The sequence below is a fragment of the Callospermophilus lateralis genome, chromosome 16, assembly GCF_048772815.1.
Source record: "Callospermophilus lateralis isolate mCalLat2 chromosome 16, mCalLat2.hap1, whole genome shotgun sequence".
Classification (NCBI taxonomy): domain Eukaryota; kingdom Metazoa; phylum Chordata; class Mammalia; order Rodentia; family Sciuridae; genus Callospermophilus; species Callospermophilus lateralis.
Window position 1 is genome coordinate 47,273,824 of NC_135320.1, and position 20,042 is coordinate 47,293,865.

Here is a 20,042-nt window from a genome sequence, read left to right on the forward strand (position 1 = left end):
CAACTCAAAACCACAAGATACCACCTCACTAATATAAAAATCAAAAGATTAGAAGAGCTAGCATCGATGCAGAAAAATAGGAAGACTTACATATCCTTGGTGTGAGTGTAAATTAGTGAAGCAATTATAGAACACAGTACAAGGATTCCTAAAAAAATTTAATAATAGTACTCTATAACCCAGAAATCCCACTTGTAGGTATGTATCCAAAGGAAATGAAATCAGTATATTCCAGAGATGTCTGCATCCCCATGTTTATTGTGGCATTATGTACAATAGCCAAGAAATGGAATCAACCTAAACATTCAAATTAACAGATGAAGAAAATGTGGCATATACACACTATGGACTACTATTTAGCCATGGAAATGGAGAAAATGCTGTCATTTGCACCAACATGGATGGACCTGGAAGACATTATGTTAAGTAAAATAAGTCAGATGCAGAAAGATCAATATTTCATGATCTCGCTCATTTGTGGAAACTGATAAAGCTGATCTCATAGAAGAATAGAGTAGAACTGTGGTTACCAGCAGCTGAGAAGACTAGAAGAGAGGGAGAGATGGGCAGAGATTGGTCAATGGACACAGAAATACAGTTAGCTAGGAATGAGTTCTGTGTACTGCACACTAGGAAAACTAGGGCTAACGATATTATATTTTATATTTCAAAATATCTAAAGAGGATTTTAAATGCTCTTACAAAGAAATGATAAATATTCGAAGTGTTAAATATCCATCACCTAGTGTATACATATATCAAAATACCACAGTGTACCTTGCAAATAGACACAATTACAATGTGTAAGTTAAAAACAAAACTTTTTTAAAAATAAAGACAGCATCTCCTCCTCGATTAGGGAGTTGCTTCTAAAGGTTATTTACAATCTTAATTTGTTTGGCAATGCTTTGTTACAATGCTCAGATGAACTTTCATCCTGAAAAAAAAAAAAAAACAAAAACAAAAACGTAAGCCCTCTAATTCCAAATCCAAATTAATAACTGTGTAATATACCAAACCAAATATTAAATTTTATTTTTCATGCTACAAGAGTTAATTCTGCATTTAGAAGATGTTGTCTATTAAATTATTCAGTCTCCTGAATGTAACACTCCATATGAGAAATTTATTGTAGAACTTTAAATTGGGGCAAAAATCTCTCCCAAGGAACTTTTATGCTTTCTCTGTCCAATAATGAGGGTCATTTTCCTTTCTTCCCTGATTGACAGAAACTTCAGGCCCAACATGAAATACATGCATGGAAATATTATGCACCTCATGGCTACAGTATCTGCCATTTTCATTTTTCTATGAGCCTGATTTTCCATATCAATCTTTATTTGTGGAGAGAGAAGATAGTACACATTCGTTTGGTAAATTAAAATATAAAGAATAATATACTACCTAACCATGTGAGTCACAAAGTTTCATAGTATATTTATGCACAATGGCCCACCATTTGAAATAAATTACTGATAAATAAGCTTCCTGATTAAGCCATGTTGAATGGGCACAAACACCTCATTTCATTTATATGGAAGGCTGTCTAAGCAAAACCTGAGGATTTTAAAGTAGGTCTCATTGGATCTTAATTCCTGTGTTAATGCTTTCCCAAATATTTTAGACTTTAGGAAATATCCCTTCTGCTACACTAGCTGGGTAGAAAGCCAGAATATAAGTCACTAGTAACAGACCTCATCACATATTAGCGTTGAAAAAGCTTAAATAGAGAAAAGAACAACTCCTATTAACAAACAAAAAACTGAAATGTAGGCACCAAAGTGAAAAATCTGGCAATGTACCTTTCTGAAATAAATGGAATAATTAATCCCAAGCCCATATTTCTTAACTAAAAAGCCCATTGATTATATCCAATAAGGGCTTTTTAAAGTAATGAGTAATAGATGTGAAAGTAAACTGAATAGTGTCTATATTAATTTTGTGACCTTCCTTAATTCTTATGAACTATAAAAATATATCAATAATAATACAAGTAATAAGTTCAAACAGACTGTGTTAACTATTCTAATAGTATTATACTTGCTTTTTAGGAAAAATATTATTTAATGCAGGATTGAAATTTTGGTTACCACAATAGTAAAAAGAAATTAGATAATGAGCAGCAACTAAACAAATAGCTTTCACATGTAGAGTTTAGTTTAGATTTTCCCCCCTTCAAATTGTGCTTCTGAAAAGGAAAGATGACAGGAGGAATGGAGGGTATAATCTGAAGCTCTGGCCTCCTTATCTTTCCTGTCTTTTCACAATACTATTATAATCCTGTAAGGACTCAGGCTTTTCCTTCATGGCTACGTATTTAGTAACACGTCCCTTTGTCTCATTACATACCATCTTAGGCAAACCAGTCCAATAAGCTCTCCCATTTACCTGCTGCCCCTTTAAGAGCATTGAAAATGAGGCTTCTAAGATATGAAGAGGACCATAACCAGATTCTGTCTAGCTCCATCTTCAAGTCCAGACTTCCTTTTGAACTTTCATGCTTGTCCTTTACTCTGGCCATAAGACCTTCTAAGTTATAATATAAGACCTTCTAAGTTATAATAGCGAGTCTACCACTTCCTTGCTTGGGTTTCTGCTACAGGCTCTGGCTGGCCTCCTGGTGAGTGACAGTACCTTGTCACCCCATACTTCTCTATAAGCATCAATTACATTAATGGTTAATGTTTATGGAGTACGGTGCTTAACATGCACATTCATTTGACAAAATATATTATTTAGTATGTGCAAATCTGTACTATCTGCTAAGAACTGAAAAAAAAAAAAGTAATCCAGACAAAGTTCTCTGTTCCTACCAGGAATCAGACATGATCCTACAGAGTTAGAAATATATGAAAACAAACAGGTTTAGATACTCTGAAAGAAAGGAGTCATTTTTAAGAGTATATCGAAGGATGTCAGCTAGCTAAAAAAAAAAAAAAAAAAAAAGTAATATCAGGCTTTCCCAAGTTGAGATATGAAAGATAAAAGAATTAATTAGACACAGAGGACAAACATTCCAGACAGAGCAAACAGTCTGGGCAGAGAGAATGTGACAACTGAGTCAGGGGAAGAGGTGGGGGCTAGATGGCAGGGACCATTTGAGAAACTGCAGAGGTTGGCACGGCCTGAGTGCAGAAAGCTACAGTCAGAAAGAGACAAGCACCATATGAAGCAGAGCTTTTTAGGTTATGTTAAGGTTTTAGGTCTTTATCCTTGCAGCAGTTAAAGCTATTGAAAGTTTTTAAGAAAAAAAAATGGCACAATTATATTTGGAATTTAAAATAATAACCCTCCTTAGGGTTAGGGCTGTAGGACTAGAGGTGAATGGATTGGATGCAGAGAGACTAGTTATAAGGATATCACAGTAGTCCAGGTGAGAAACAATAGCATCCTAATCTAATAGTAGCTCACTTAAGGGACTTAATGTGCCAGATATATTATTTCTGAGGTTACCCTCACAGTAATCCTACATATCAGAGACTGTTTACTGTTTACCTTTACAGATGAGGAAGTGAGGTTAAGAGGTGCTGAGTGACTTTCTAAGGTTACAAAGATAAGCAACAGGAGAGGAACTCAAGCCCAAGTAGCCTAGCAGTGAGACTCTTTCTCATACTCGCAACCTATGCTACTCCCCAGAAAGTGATGGCACTGGAGTTGAAAAACAAGTGCACAGATTCAAGAGATCCTGGAAGCTGAAATCTCACAGGGCACAATGATGGATCAGCTGTGGAAATTAAGGAGGTGATATCAGAGTGAGGAAATGTCAAGAACAGAGTCTAAGGGTCTGATTTACACGGGTGGATAGAAGGTGGTGCCATTCACTGAAATAGGGAATACTGAAAATGAGGTTTTTTTTTTTTTTTTTTTTTTTTTTTTTGAGGGTGAGTAGGTGGAATGTGGTAAGAATCACTGATGACTTGGAATTCAATGTCAAATTTGAGGAATTTTGAGCTACCAAGTACAAATACCAAGTAGACAGGTGGATACGTGGTCTGGATATCACAAGAAGCATCTTGTTTGGAGATGTAAATCTGAAAGATATCACCACGTGTGACACGAAATCATGGGCATAGCTGTACTTACTAGAGTATGTGAAACTCACATGGTAGGCCCTTTCTTCTATACCCCTGTGACAAAAACTCAGACTAATAGCTTTCTGCCAGTTACGAATAATAAAAGTCACTATGAGCTCACATCACATCCAGTGCAATGAACAAAGCTCCAAACATTCCAACAGCTCAGGCCTACCAGGGCAAAAAGAGGAATGATTTTTTTCTTTTCTTTTCCTCTCCCATCTCCTCCTCTATCCATTCCCTGGCTGCTTACTCCTTCTGAAGAGAACCCAGAAGCTTAGTGAAGAAAGAGCACACGGTGGAAGGGACTGATGAATTTGGAATGTGGGATCAATACCCTCTTGTGGAGACCCACATGTCAAGGACTCCTCAGTATCTCCATTTAGCTGTCTAATAGACATTGTAAGCTTAGTGTGTCTAAGATCAAATCTGATTTCCTCTTACCTACTACACCTGCTCCTCCTTGTTAGCAAATGGCAACTCCATTCTGCCAGTTGTTTGAACCAAATACCTTAAAGCCCTCTTTTCTCACATAGTCCACTTCAGACCATTAGCATTTCCTGTCTATCTTCACAATAGTTACTTGCTATAAAGTCACTGCAAACCCCAAATTAGCTAATACTGAATCACTGATCCTAGAGAAAATGAAGGTTTTTGTTCCCAGTGTGCCTTAAGCCACAACATTTTTGCCAAGTGATCAGACATAATCTTGCTTTATGTGTGTTTCTGTATAAAGACAGCTTATTTAATATCTATTTGATTAATTAATATTAATTAACTCCTGGCCAGCCAGAACTGTAACTCCCACCTGAACACAGTCTCTATAACACGTGTATTTTCTCTGTAAGGCACATCACAGCCTTCTTGTACTTAGAAACACTACACAGCACTTTAGGTCTAAGCTTGGGGCCATTTTAGACAGCAAAATCATCAGCAAAAATGCAAAAGCCGCAGCACAAGACTGTAATGAGGACACACATTTTCAATGAGACCTGAAACAAGAAGGCCGAGTGTCATTTTGGAACTCAGCTGGGAACATGCACAGCAGACAGTTCACATCTTTTGCCCCACCCGGTGTGCATGCATGTCTGAAAATAAGCACCAAAAAAAGAGTGGCTCAAGTATTGACTTTGGGGTTACAAATTTTAACAAGGAAGCAGATTCACAAATATGGAATCTGTGGATGATGAGGATCGACTGCAGAATCTGCCCACTTTCACCACCATAATCAAAACCACCCTGTCCAAACGGCCATCATCTCTTCACTTGCACTAGACTCCTAACCTGATCCAAGTGCACACCCGGTGTCACCAAATATTCCCAGTGTCCCTCAACAGTCTAGCATTCACATGACTTTTTAATCTCAAATCAAGACCATGTCATCCTTCTGCTCAAAACCCTCCAGTATCTTTCAATCTCTTTTGAAATGGAATCCAAAATTCTGGCCCTATCTGCATAAGGCTTTGAGTGATCTGGGGCCCCTGGGCTCTTCTTGGCCTCGTGTCCTGTCGCTCTCCCTTGTCTCACTCCATTCTAGACAAACATGCTCCCACCCAGGGGCCTTTCTACTTATTATTTCCTGCTTGAAAGCCTCTTTGCCTGGCTAGCCTCTGGAGCGAGTTCCTATAATTTTCAGCTCCCTCAGCATTTATTTTGAATATAAGTTTAAATTTCTCACACCAGAAGCAGGGCTCCATCACCCTGGACATTTTCCAGATCTGTACCTCCTCCCAGATCCTCAAGGTGGTTAATCTGGATACTGCCTTTGACCACTGTCCCTTGGGACCACCTCCTTCACCACCCAAGGGGACAGCTAGACATAACCTCTTGTTCCCCACACCTCTCAGGGACCGCACACACATGCAGCAGTGACCACTTCTCACTCACAGCTGGACCCCTGGAACTCACGCCTGCTTGCTTTTGTTGTTGTTGTTGTTCTAATTAGTTATACAAGACAGCAGAATGTATTTCAATTCATTGCACACAAAAGAGCACAACTTCTCATTTCAAAGGCATGGGTGCTTTAAACCCACCAATTTGAAACTCCTCAGAGGGAAACTGCTTGGGCAACACCCAGTGTTGTGGTCCCATGAGGTCCTGTCTTGCACCCCACCTACTGGCTGAGAATACACACCCAAAACAACTCCCCTACCCCTGCCCGTTGGTCCTCCTCTCTAGAATCTGCAAATTTGTGTATTAATACAATTACTTCTGCTATTTCACGGGCTTCTTTGTTCTGTCTCTCTGTCTGTCTGTCTCTCCTCCCACCAACATGTTCAGACCTAACTTCTTTCTATATCAGGGCTAGAATTTAGAGCCACTCTCAAGACAGACCTTAAGACCAAGTTGCAAAGAATTGATAGTTACAAAACACCCTCTCAGTTTCTTCAAATCTCTTCTTAAATATCTCCTTATCAGAAACAGTCCTTCCAAGATGACCCTCATATAATACCACCCCATTATTCTGTCTTCCTTACCTGGTTTAATTGCAGCATTTTACCACTGAACTACAATCCTAGCCCTTTTTATTTTGAGATGGGGTTTTGTTAAGTTGCTTAGGGCCTTGCTAAACTTCTGAGGCTAGCCTCAAACTCATGATCCTCCTACCTCAGCCTTCCAAGTCTCTGGGAGGCAGGCTCCATTGGCTTAATTTTTCTTACCAGTACTTATCACCCCCTGACATATTTTGTGTCATTTATTGTTGTTCGACACTGCTTTTTTCAGTATATTCTGAGAAGCTAGAACATCCAGCACCACATAAGTGCTCAATGAGTACTGATCAAGTGAATGAAGACTCTGGCATTCTCCCACAGACCTCTTTTATGGGTAATCTGTCCTGGCCTGACACTGCAATTCCATGATACTGCTACAGCCTCACACCCAGACTAGATTCAGGAGGCTCATTTTTCTCTTGGGTCCCTTCACCACCTGTGTAGTCAGCTTTCCATCACTGTGAAAAAGTTCTTGTAAAACTCCACTTAAACAAGGAGAGATTTATTTTGGCTCACGGTTTCAGAGGTTTTGGTCCTTAGCTGGCTCCGTTGCTCTGAGCTTATGGCAAGACAGAGTGTCATGGTGGGGAGTAGATGGTAGAACAGAGCTGCTCACCTCATGGTAGCTGAGAAGCAGAGGGAAGGAGCTCACAGGAAGAAGGTGCTGGGGAGAAACTATCCTCTTCAAAGGCACACCCCCATGACTTACTTCCTCCAGCGAGGCCCCGCCTCCTAATGTCTCCCCACCTCCCATCAGTGTCACCAGCTGGGGACAAAGCTGAGCTTGTGGGAGACATTTAAGATCCAAACCCTGGTAGCTCCCCTTTCCCTCTTGAGTCATTCCTCCTTAAATGGAATCCAAGACTGACTCCCTTACAAATGATGTTCACGTCTAGATTCCATAAAACACACACTTCAACCCTGCTAAAAGAATTCAAGCCCTTGAATATGCCACACTCTTCTCTCCAGGCTTCCACTTTGGAATTTCCTTTGCCTGAAACTCTCCCAGCCGCTACTCATCAGCCCAACTCATTCATCACACCTCAGTCTCAACATCACCTCCTTCAGTGGGTCTTCTCTGACTCACTAACCTGCGTTAGGGCCTCTAGTACCGCGTTTCACAAACTTTGCTATATAGGTATCACCTGGAGGCCTTGTTTAAAAGATTCCTGAGCCCCATCTGCAAAGATTCTGATTGTGCTTGAAGAGGTATGTGAATTTGCAGTTCTAAAAACTCGCAGGTGAGTCAGGAAAGGCTTATTCAAAGTCCACACATTGAGAATCACTGCCCTAGATTACATGCTATAACAGTAATCATCACATTTCATTGTAATATTTAACCATGCCCTTCCAGCAAGACAGTAAGTTGCCTTGCTTAGAGTAAACCCTGCTGAACTTCTCAACTGACTCTGAAAATCAGTAGTGGGGAGAAGGGACATTATTTATTGGCTTCCTAAATCCTAATAGCCCTCATGTTTCAAAGTTCCTCTCAATTTTCCCTCCATCTGACATTCTCAACCTGACACATCCAACTTCCCCTTCACAGCTAACCTTCTTCTTTCACTTCTGTTAAAATCTTCCCAGATCACACCCAAACTAAATGAATCACCCTGAAATCTGGGTTCAGCCTTTCCTAAACAATGGTTAATTATAACAGCCTCCTTTGTGAGGTTAAGGGCTTGTCTTTGTGTACACTGAACTCCACGGCTCCTCCCCACCACAGTATTCAATGCTTAGTCTTTTCCTCTTCATTCATCCTATTTTAACTGACAGTTGTCTATGTGTCAGGCTGCTGGTTAGATTTTGGGACGTAAGCCAAGACAAGATAGACACAGTTCCTGCCATCACTTCGTTGAACAAGTTCTGTGAGCCCTCATTAAAATTTAATGGATTTGATGCAACAGATAAAGAACTGGGGCGCCCCCACCCCGGTGTACACTAAAACTCTGAGTGTTGAATCAGGGGAAAATGAGAGATCAAATCAGAGATCAATATTTTTTTCCACCACATCTTTCAGAACATAACACACTATGTCTTACATAATAATAAGCCCAATGTTCCTATAATGTCTAGGATTTGTTGAGCCCTTAACTATGTGTTAAGTACTTTATATAAATTATTGTACTTGTTTTTCATAACCATGCTATCAGAAAACTGATGCACATGTTGTAAAAAAAATAAATAAATAAACAATCACTCCAAAGCAGATTTGAGTTAATTCTAAAATGAATGTTAGCTATTACTTAAGGTTATGACCTTCCATGGACATATCTCACTTTATAAAGGAAAAAAATTAAGCATTTATCTCTAAATATACTGGACAGGTTGATTATTCATTTTAATCCTTCTAATATTGATCTTCAAATAAAGTCAGTGTCTATTTCCAAAGAATCATTTTCCTGTATAAATCAGGATTTGGTCAGAAAAATAAAAGCCAACCCAGCTATTTTATGTAAAAAAAGGTTTAATAAAAGCAATTGCTGGAGGACCATTAGAATACAGCAGGAAAAAAAACATCATGAAAAATCTATTGGAAAATTCAAATGGACAGAAGTCAAAAGCAGAGGAAAATTTCTACCAGTGGAATCAGCAGCTGTGATACCAAAGAGAGGTTCTCAGGAGGATGCCCAAAAAGTTACAGCAAAGTCCCATGCGGAAAATCCGAGGGTACCCAAGACCTACCCAGATCTGCCATGGACAAAAACAACTTCTCTTCCTCTGATTTCCAAATCCCGTGCTTGAGCCTCTCATTGACGGAATCTTAGCTGGCTGGCACTGTGCTGATGAAAAAGTCCTTCCCAGGTTTCATGTTACCATACTACAGGGACAGTTTAAAATGTCAGAAATGTAACTGAGAATGAGCAGCAATATCTGATAAATCTTACTCTGAATATTCAGTGTCCATTCACAATCTTGGCCCACAGTTAACCTTCCTAATAATAATAATATCAAAAACATACTTCCAAATAACAATGCAACAATCTCTTATACTAACAAAGATACACCCAATCCCCCACCCCCTCAAAAGCACAAAAAGTTCCCAAGATTACTGTATCCTTATCTCTGTAATGTTCGTTTGTTTTCTAGCTCAGGCAAAATCCTTCTTTTGTAGATAATTTGTAATGTGAACAATGACTAATAATGTTAATCACAACCATACATATCATATGAAATAGCAGAGAAAGGGAGAGAGGGAGAAAGTTAATATACCCACGTACATACATGACAAATATTTTTTAAAATCTTGTTTACCATAGCCTTAGTTTCTCAAACTGGTCACAAAGAGAAAATTGTTAAACTCTTTCTACTAAATTCCATTTGGCCTTTGCCTTTACTGAAATATATGAATACTTTTACTGAAATAATGAAATACTTTTACATTCCCATGTACTGTATCTGCATTAAAAAGCAGCACCTTATTTCCCTTTGAAAAGCAAGAACAATCACAGTAACCACTTTAGTAAACCCTTTATTTGCTTCCTAGTTCAATTACATGAGGAGACCAAAGTGGCTAACTCAACTTCCCAGTAATTGGTAGAGGGTTCTCCATGGATCTTTCAATTTCCTACACATCTTTCGGTAGAGTCACAGCATTTGTTCCAGGACTGTCTTTCCAAGAATAGCTGCACAGCAAATAGCCTTTTAAGAAGGAAATAGTGTGTCCTAACAGTGCAAAAGGAAGGTTTAGCATCCAGTATAATGAAGACAATATCCCCATTTGGGACAAAGGCCAGACCCGCTTACAGCATGTTATAAAGCACTCAGGTTTCTTAAGCTCCACATATTTTGGTCTTGTGAGTCACTGTGTGCACCCACTGCCAAGCATTTGTAATTTTGCATTACCCTATAGGAATTGGTGCTTGAGGACCAATGCAAATGCAGACACTTCATTATTATTGTGGTAGATAATAAAGTTATTTTACTGACTCAAGAGTTTCAAGTCTTTTGTTAGCATTTATAAAACTGTGGCAGGCTAACTTGTTAGCTTGCAGGAAAGTACCAGCATTTTTATAACTTGACATTAAAATTCTATGCCTGATGACCTAAGTGTTTCTTCTTGAACGGTCTAAGCTGTGCATAGTCCTACTTTTTGGAGTTGCTACAGTAAATCTTCCATGGATTTTTATTATACGATATGGAAGTATTAAGAGACACCCCAGAAATTTTACATTCCGTGTACTGTATCTGCATTAAAAAGCAGCACCTTATTTCCCTTTGAAAAACAAGAACATTCACAGTAAACACTTTACTAAACCCTTTATTTGCTTCTTAGTTCAATTACATGAGGAGACCAAAGTGGCTAAGTGATAGTCTCAACTTCCCAGTTCAATGAAATTATGGAGTCCCCTTCTAAAAATCAATGATCTTCAAATCTAGTGATCCCTGGAAGGGGAAAATTTTTATAAGTAAGCACTAGGAATTGAAGGAGCCACTCCTACTTCTATCCTTTGGATCCAGGACCTGATTTCAAGGGGGGTGGGGAGTAACCATGCATCAGTTGCTGCTCAGAGAATACACAGCCCTATGATGAACACCCCACCAGTAGATCGTAAGACCCATCCAGCACTGTAATTGAGCCTTCAATAGATGATTCTACCTTTCTGGTCTTCAGTGATCATTCATCATTATATCAGGTCTGCTGTTTCTGAGTAGATGGGAACACTAGTGAAATTCACAGGCATAAGACTGTTTATTACTTCTTTTGCTTTTCTTTGGTCAGTAGCAAAATCATGTGGACAAACAAAATAATAAACAACACGATGGTAATGTCAAAAGCACTGTGCCAAGAAAAAGCAAATCTACACAAGTAAATGTTCATTTCAGGGAATACTAGGTAGTTAGCTAGCACCATTGCAGAATAGTGTCATCTCAGAATATGGTATTGCTCGTGGCTGTTGGCAAGCTGATCCTCACGAGTGGTGGCAGTAAAATACGATTTGATGAGGGAAATTGTGCACTATTGAGCCTTTGCATAGCCTTCATTCCTGACACAGATGGTCATATTTTACAAAGAATTATGAGCAATCAGTGAGTAACCAGAGAGAAAAGCTGACTGATATCTATAAACTGGCCCCAAACTGATTATTGGCAATCTTCTACACAGTAGATCCCTATGATCATGAGATACAAAAATCCACACTCTGTAGCTATTCTGAGCATTTCATCCCTACATGCTTCTTCCTGAGAACTTCTAGTGAACAATTCTTCAATTTTATTTCATCCAAGTCCCTAATCATCTGACCAAAATTTCAGCAACTATCAATAACACAATCTATATCTACACCTTGCATCATCTCTTCTTCCAGACAAAGTGAAAATCCAAGTGCATATTTGAATTTCTGCCCCTAGGAGTTTTATTTACCCATTGGCTTCCAGGGCCATCTCTACATAGCGCTAGAATAATAAACCACATTTGGCGCATTGCTCACTCCCCATGATGTCGTAGGTTTGAAGGAAATGTAGCAATCCCAAAAAAAGGAGGTGTCATTTGGAAAAGAGCCAAGTACTCAAGAAACTTAGCTCGCATCCTTGATATGCTGAAGCTCCATACCATTGATGATACCATATGGGTGCTTAGGGCTGACTTGAAAAATTACATAATAGTTCATGACCAAATATTTCCAATACACCAAAATCCTTGTTCTCTTTATTATAATTCTCCTGGGTTTCCAAGATGACCCAATCTGCAGCCTTTCTGTTATAGTTATTTCAAGTACCATTGGATCTTTGGAGTCATAAGGCAAGTAGTAAACACTTGTTTGCCCTGCGCAGGCGAGATTCAGAGCTTTCCTTTATTTTGAGTACCAATCAAAACTAGAAGCCTTATTGGTGACTCAGGAAACAGATTGAACTAACACATTCCAGTGTACTCCAAAAAGGTATATATTGACCTGGAAACCAAGGATTCTGTTAGTCTTGCCACAAACACATTGGAACTGTATTTTCTTTTAAGATTATTCTTTACTTCTGATAAGCCATAAATGCTCTCTATGGAGTAAATTAGAAAAACCGTTGGCTACAAGAAACACTTTTGTTCTACTTCCTGTGAGATTACCAGAAGGGCTTGAAATCTCACACCTTTAGTCTTTTCAGAAGTTGCAAAACTCTGCTAAAGTTTCAAGAAGAATACACATTTAGTAAAACAGTATGGTTCTATAGCCAACTGATATTTGACAAAGGTGCCAAAAATAAATTTTGAAGAAAAGACAGCCTTTTTAACAAATGGTGCTAGGAAAACTGTATAGCTATATGTATAAAAATGAAACAAACCCCTATATCTCACCCTGCACAAAAAACTCAAATTGAAATGGATCAAAGACATAGAAATTAGACCAGAAATCTTACAACTGCTAGAAGAAAACACAGGGTCAACAGTCCATCATACATGTGCTAGCAACGACTTCCTTAACAAGACCCAAATACAAGAAATGAAACCAAGAATCAATAAGTGGGATGCCATTAAAGTAAAAAGCTTCTGCACAGCTAAGGAAATGACTACAAGGATGAAGAGAGAGCTTGCAGAATAGGAGAAAGTCTTGGCCAGCTGCTCCTCCAATAGGGGATTAATATCCCGAATATACAAACGACTCAAAAAACAACACCACAAACACAAACAATCCAGTCAATAAATGATGGGCAAAAGAACTAAACAAAATTCTCAACAGAAGAAACACAAAAGGACAATAAATACATGAAAAAAATGTTCAACATTTTTAGCAATTGGGGAAATGCAAATCAAATCTGCACTAAGATTTCATCTCACTCTAGTCAGAATGGCAATGTTCAAGGATACAAACAATAATAAATGCTGTCAAGGTTTGCGGGGGTGGGGAAAACATGAACTTTACATTGTGGGTGGGACCGCAGACTAGTATAACCACTCTGGAAAGCAGTATGAAAAATTCTCCAAACATGAGGGATGGAGCTTCCATATGACCCAATTATCCCACTCCTTCATATTTTCCCAAAAGATCTAAAATCAGAATACTACAGTAATACAGCCACCTCAACGTTTACTGCAGCACAATTCACAATAGCTAAATTATGGAATCAACCCAGGTATCTGTCAAGAGATGAATGGACTAAGAAATTGTGATACACACACACACACACACACACACACACACACACACACATGCATTTACTCAGCCATAAAAAAGAATGAAATTAAGGAATTTTCTGGTAAATGGATGAAAATGGAGAATATTCTGCTAAGTGAAATAAGCCAAATATTCAACTCAAAGGTTGAATGTTTTCTCTCATATGTAGAAGGTAGAGTAAAATAAAGCAAAGGGGAAGGCAAAGATTGGATAACATGAAGATAAAAGGAAGATGAGTAATGTAGAAGAAGACCAAGAGGCAGAATAGAGGGATGGGTAAGGGAAAGCAATACAGAATGATTTCATTAAAAATCCTGTTATGTACATGCCGCAGTCCGGCTGCAGCAAAATAACCGGGGGTGATGATCAACTTGTGTATATTGATACATCAGGAGTGGGAGCCGTTTATTGTAGGACAACAGAGGTATTTATACATTCCACACAGCTTATCTTAATTAACATAAACTAGATACAGCAGTCAACCAATAAGAAATCTCCACACTTAATGGCTCGCTGGCATTACTTCACAAACCACTCCCTCTAGCAAAATGCCAGACGCCATCCAGACTTGTTTACAGACTCTAACATGTACATATGTAACCAGGGGGGATTTCACCTTTATACATTGGTAGAAAGAACCAATCAAATATAAATAAAAACATGAGCAAAGGGAAGTCTATTAGAGTAAAGTAAGGAATATGGGAAAGGGGAGGAAGGGTGGGAGGGTAAAATGGGTGGGATAAAGGGGGGATCTAAAATCTATGAATGGAAATCAATTTCCATGCATGAATGAGTTTGTCAGGATGAACCCAGCGATTATGTATAACTATAAAGCTCTCATTTAAAAAAAAAAAAAGAAATAAAAAAGAAACTCATAAGGGCTGGATTTGTGGCTCAGCAGTAAAGCGCTCACCTAGCATGTTCCAGGTACTGGGTTTGATCCTCAGCACCACATAAAATAAATAAATAAAATAAAGGTATTGTGTCAACTACAACTTAAATATATATATATATATATATATATATATATATTCATTTAATAAGCCTAGATAATGTATATAAAAGAAAATTTTAGGCTTATTAAATGAATAAATTAATATCATATATTGACAGAGCTCCACACCAACAATAATTTGGAAAAACAGTATAACAATATCCCATAATGTCTGTCTGAGAGTATTCTTGGCAACAGTTGCATCTATTAAACTCTTGTATAAATGTGAAAAATAAATAAATAGAAATAAAATAAAATGGTATGGTTTACTTTTTGTTTCTCTCTATGCTTTCTAATATAAGGTTGAGTTGCATTAAAAGTACCCTACAGCAGAAACATTTGTTTCTTGAACTTAAATTAGAAATGACAATAATAGAAGCCTTAATACAAAAATCATGTTGAAATAATCATGGTATAAATATTTTAATTTTCATGTACATTCAAGTTCATCATGCTCTAGTGAATATACCAATGCCTGAAATCTGTTATTCTGGATCTGATATGATTCTGGTTAAAGATGGCAGTGTACATATTACACATTAATATTTACAGTGTAAATAATGCAGTGGTACCACACTTTTCTTCTATTGTGCAAATTCATTGGAATTCTCCAGAGATATCCGTATCTTAGAAATTTATATTTAATGGCCTTTCTCCTGAAAGTTGGAGACTATCAATACTCCATATTTACAAGTTATTAAATAAATCACTGGATCTATTCCTTAGCACTTGTTTTTGATGCAAAAAAGGGAAGAGGTCATCTTGTTTTATCACTAGTTGAGATTTCCAGAAACAAGTCATCCCATAATTATATCATTGATGTGAAATGAGGATTTGGTAATATCTTGTTTTATCACTAGTTAAGATTTCCAGAAACAAGTCATCCCATAATTATATCATTGATGTGAAATGAGGATTTGGTAATATCTGAGTGGTTTTAGAAAAATGTCAACAATTAGAAGCCACTTCTAAGAAGTGACACTGAAATATAACATCTTCCTTTATATATCATAGAATTGAAGTCTTTTTTTTTTTAAATAACTGCTGACAGGGGTTATTTTCATCCCAACCTATTACCTTAGTGATTATATAGTAATGAATACTGATCAGCTTACTAAGCAGAGAAAGAATTTCCTAAATTAAATCACCGTGACTGGCGGAATCATATTTTGGGTAGGACATCAATCACAATTTGACCTTCTCCAACAGTGCTGTTTATAGACTATATCCACCTTTCAAATAAACGTATAAAATAACTCATTCTTAAATTGTCTCATATCGGTGAAGTATGAGCAATGTGTTTCTGCAGAGAGGGTAAATTTTTAAAGATTTCATGATGGATTATTGAGTTACAGTATCTATCTTTACAAATGATAAAGATAACTCAGAAATGATTTAGCCATGAAGATAAATGCTATAATAGTTCATTTTATACAGATTATTGAACTTAATATTCTTTTGCATTCTTCGTTCTATAAAATTCACTTCCACTGAAAATTTTTCCATTTATGTACCAAAACTTAAAATAAACAATCACCACTATATATAAGAGGAATTCACATTAGTGAAGTAAATCTAAAATGAAAGAAAAGGCTCAGAAGCCACAAATGATTTCTCTTCATATGTATGAAATTGTCATGAATTAAATTAATCATCGAAAAGGTCAGTCATTTGAGAGCTAATATTCATGTCCCTGAAAAGTTGAAAGCAATGAAATTAGATTTTTAAAAATGTATTTGGCTTATTATTTTCCATAGGTTGACTTGAAATAGATTGAGTATTCTAAATATAAAGGATTTTTTTTGACAATCTTATTTAGAAAAAAAAAAAAAAAAAACCTAAGGAGGAAATCCCCCTGAAGAGCTTCCACAAATAACACTATGTAATAAGGTTAAAGGCTTTGACATAGAAAGTCAGAATTATTTAAAATATATTTCCAAGTTGTTATTAATAACAATGAACTCAAATATACCTCTGTTTTAATGTCATTAAGGATCTTTTTCGCAAATTTTTTTTATTCTAATTTGTTATATATGACAGCAGAATGCATTACAATTCATATTACACACATGTAGAGCACAATTTTTCATATCTCTGGTGGTATACAAAGTATATTCACACCATTTGTGTCTCCATACATGTAGTAATTTATCCCCATTTCCCCCTTCCATCCCCTTCCATCCCTTTATCCTATCTAGAGTTTGTCTAATCCTCCCATGCTCCCCCGCCCAACCCCACTATGAATCAGCCTCCTTATATCAGAAAAAAAAAAATGGCATTTGTTTTGGGGGGCTTGGCTAACTTCACTTAGCATTATCTTCTCCAACTCCATCCATTTGCCTGCAAATGCCATCATTTTATTCTCTTTTATTGCTGAGTAATATTCCATTGTGTATATATATACCACATTTTCTTTATCCATTCATCTACTCAAGGGCATCTAGCTTAGTTCCACAGTTTAGTTATTGTGAATTGTGCTGCTATAAACATTGATGTGGCTATGTCCCTGTGGTATGCTGTTTTTAGATCCTTTGGATATAGATGGAAGAGTGAGATATCTGGGTCAAATGGTGGTTCCATTCTCAGCTTTCCAAGGAATCTCCATACGGCTTAACATATTGGCTGCACCAATTTGCAATCCCACCAGCAATGTATGAGTGTACCTTTTTCCCTATATCCTTGCCAACATTTGCTGTTTGTGTTCTTAATAGCTGCCATTCTGACTCAAGTGAGATGAAATCTTAAAGTAGTTTTGATTTGCCTTTCTCTAATTGCTAGTGATGATGAACATTTTTTCATATATTTGTTGATTGATTGCATATCATCTTCTGAGAAGTGTCTATTCAGTTCCTTGGCACATTTATTGATTGTGATTTTTGTTTGTTTGTTTGTTTGTTTTTGTTTTTTTTTTTTAGTGTTTAACTTTTTGAGTTCTTTATATACCCTAGAGATTAGTGCTCTATCTGATGTGCAAGTGGTAAAAATTTGCTCCCAAGATATAGGCTCTCTATTCACCTTACTGATTATTTCTTTTGCTGAGAAGAAGATTTTTAGTTTGAATCCATCCATTTATTTTTATTTTTTTTAATAGGGGATGCTTAACCACTAAGCCACATCCCCAACCTTTTTTAAAAAATATTTTTTAGTTGTAGTTGAACACAATATATTTATTTTGTTTATTTATTTTTATGTGGTGCTGAGAATCGAACCCAGGGCCTAACATGTGGTAGGTGAGCACTCCACTACTAAGCCACAACCCCAACTCCTCCATCTCATTTATTGATTCTTGATTTTAATTCCTGCACTATAGGAGTCTTATTAAGGAAGTCAGAGCCTAATCTGACATAATGGACATTTGGGCCTACTTTTTCTTCGATTAGATACAGGGTCTGGTTTAATTCCTAGGTCCTTGATCTACTTTGAGATGAGTTTTGTGCATGGTGAGAGGTAAGGATTTAATTTCATTTTGTTGCACATGGATTTCCAGTTTTCTCAGCACCATTTGTTAAAGGGGCTATCTCTTCTCCAATGTAGGTTTTTGGAGCCTTTGTCTAATATGAGATAACTGTAATCATGTGGGTTAGTCTCTGTGTCCTCTACTCTGTACCATTGGTCTACCAGTCTGTTTTTGTGCCAATACCATGCTGTTTTTGTTACTATTGCTCTGTAGTATAAAGTCTAGTATAGTGATGCCACCTGCTTCATTCTTCTCGCTAAGGATTGCTTTAGCTATTCTGGGTCTCTTATTTTTCCAGATGAATTTCATGACTGCTTTTTCTATTTCTATGAGGAATGTCATTGGGATTTTGGTTGGAACTTCATTAAATCTGTATAGTGCTTTTGGTAGTCTGGTCATTTTGGTAACATTGATTCTGTCTATCCAAGAATAAAGGAGATCTTTCAATCTTCTAAGGTCTTCTTTAATTTCTTTCTTTAGCATTCTGTAGTTTTCATTGTAGAGGACTTTCATCTCTTTCATTAGGTTGATTCCCAAGTTTTGTTGTTGTTGTTGTTGTTTTATTTTTTGAGGCTGTTGTAAATGGAGTAGTTTTCCTCATTTCCCTTTCAGAGGCTTTGTCACTGATATACAGAAATGCCTTTGATTTATGAGTTTTGATTTTGTATCCTGCTACTTTGCTAAATTCACTTACAGTTCTAGAAGTTTTCTGGTAGAATTTTTTGGGTCTTCTAGGTATAGAATCATATCATTAGTAAATAGTGATAATTTGAGTTCTTCTTTTCCTATTCGTATCATCCCTTTAATTTTTTTGTCTGTCTAATTGCTCTGGCTAGTGTTTCAAGAACCATGTTAAATAAAATGGTGAAAGAGGGCCTCCCTGTCTTGTTTCAGTTTTTAGAGGGAATGCTTTCAATTTTTCACCATTTAGAATGATGTTGGCCTGGGGCTTAGCAAAAATAGCTTTTATGATGCTGAGATATGTCCCTGTTATCCCTAGTTTTTTCTAGTGTTTTGAACATGATGCTTTTTCTCCATCTATTGAGATGATCATGATTCCTAACTTTAAGTCTATTGATGTGATGGATTATATTTATTGATTTCTGTATGTTAAACCAACCTTATATCCCTGGGATGGACCCCACTTGATCATGATGCACTATCTTTTTGATTTTTTTTTTTTTGTATTTTATTTGTCAGAATTTTAATGAGAACTTTAGCATCCATTTTCATTAGAGATATTGATCTGAAGTTTTCCTTCTTTGATGTGTCTTTGTTGGTTTTGGAATCAGGGTGATATTGACCTTCTACCTCCCTCTTTTTCTATTTCACAAGATAATTTGATGAGTATAGGTACTAGTTCTTCTATATGGGTCTTATAGAACTCAGTTGTGTATTCATCTGGTCCTGGGCTTTTCTTGGTTGGTAGGCTTCTGATGGCATCTTCAATTTTATTGCTTGAAATTGATCTATTTAAATTCTGTATATCATCCTGATTCAATTTGGGCAAATTATATGACTCTAGAAATTTGTCAATGCCTTTGATATTCTTTGTTATATTGGAATACAAGTTTTCAAAATAATTTCTAATTATGTTCTGCATTTCTGTAGTGTCTATTGTGATATTTCCTTTCTCATCAGGTATGTTAGTAATTTGAGTTTTCTCTCTTCTTTTTGTTAGCATGGCTAAGGTTTGTCAACTTTATTTATTTTTTCAAAGAACCAACTTTTTGTTTTGTCAATTTTTTCAGTTGTTTCTTTTGTTTCAATTTCATTGATTTTAGCTCTAATTTTAATTATTTCCTGTTTTCTACTGCTTTTGGTGTTGATTTGTTCTTCATTTTCTAGGGCTTTGAGATATAATGTTAAATCATTTACTTATTGACTTTTTCTTCTTTTAAGGAATGAATTTCATGCAATGAACTT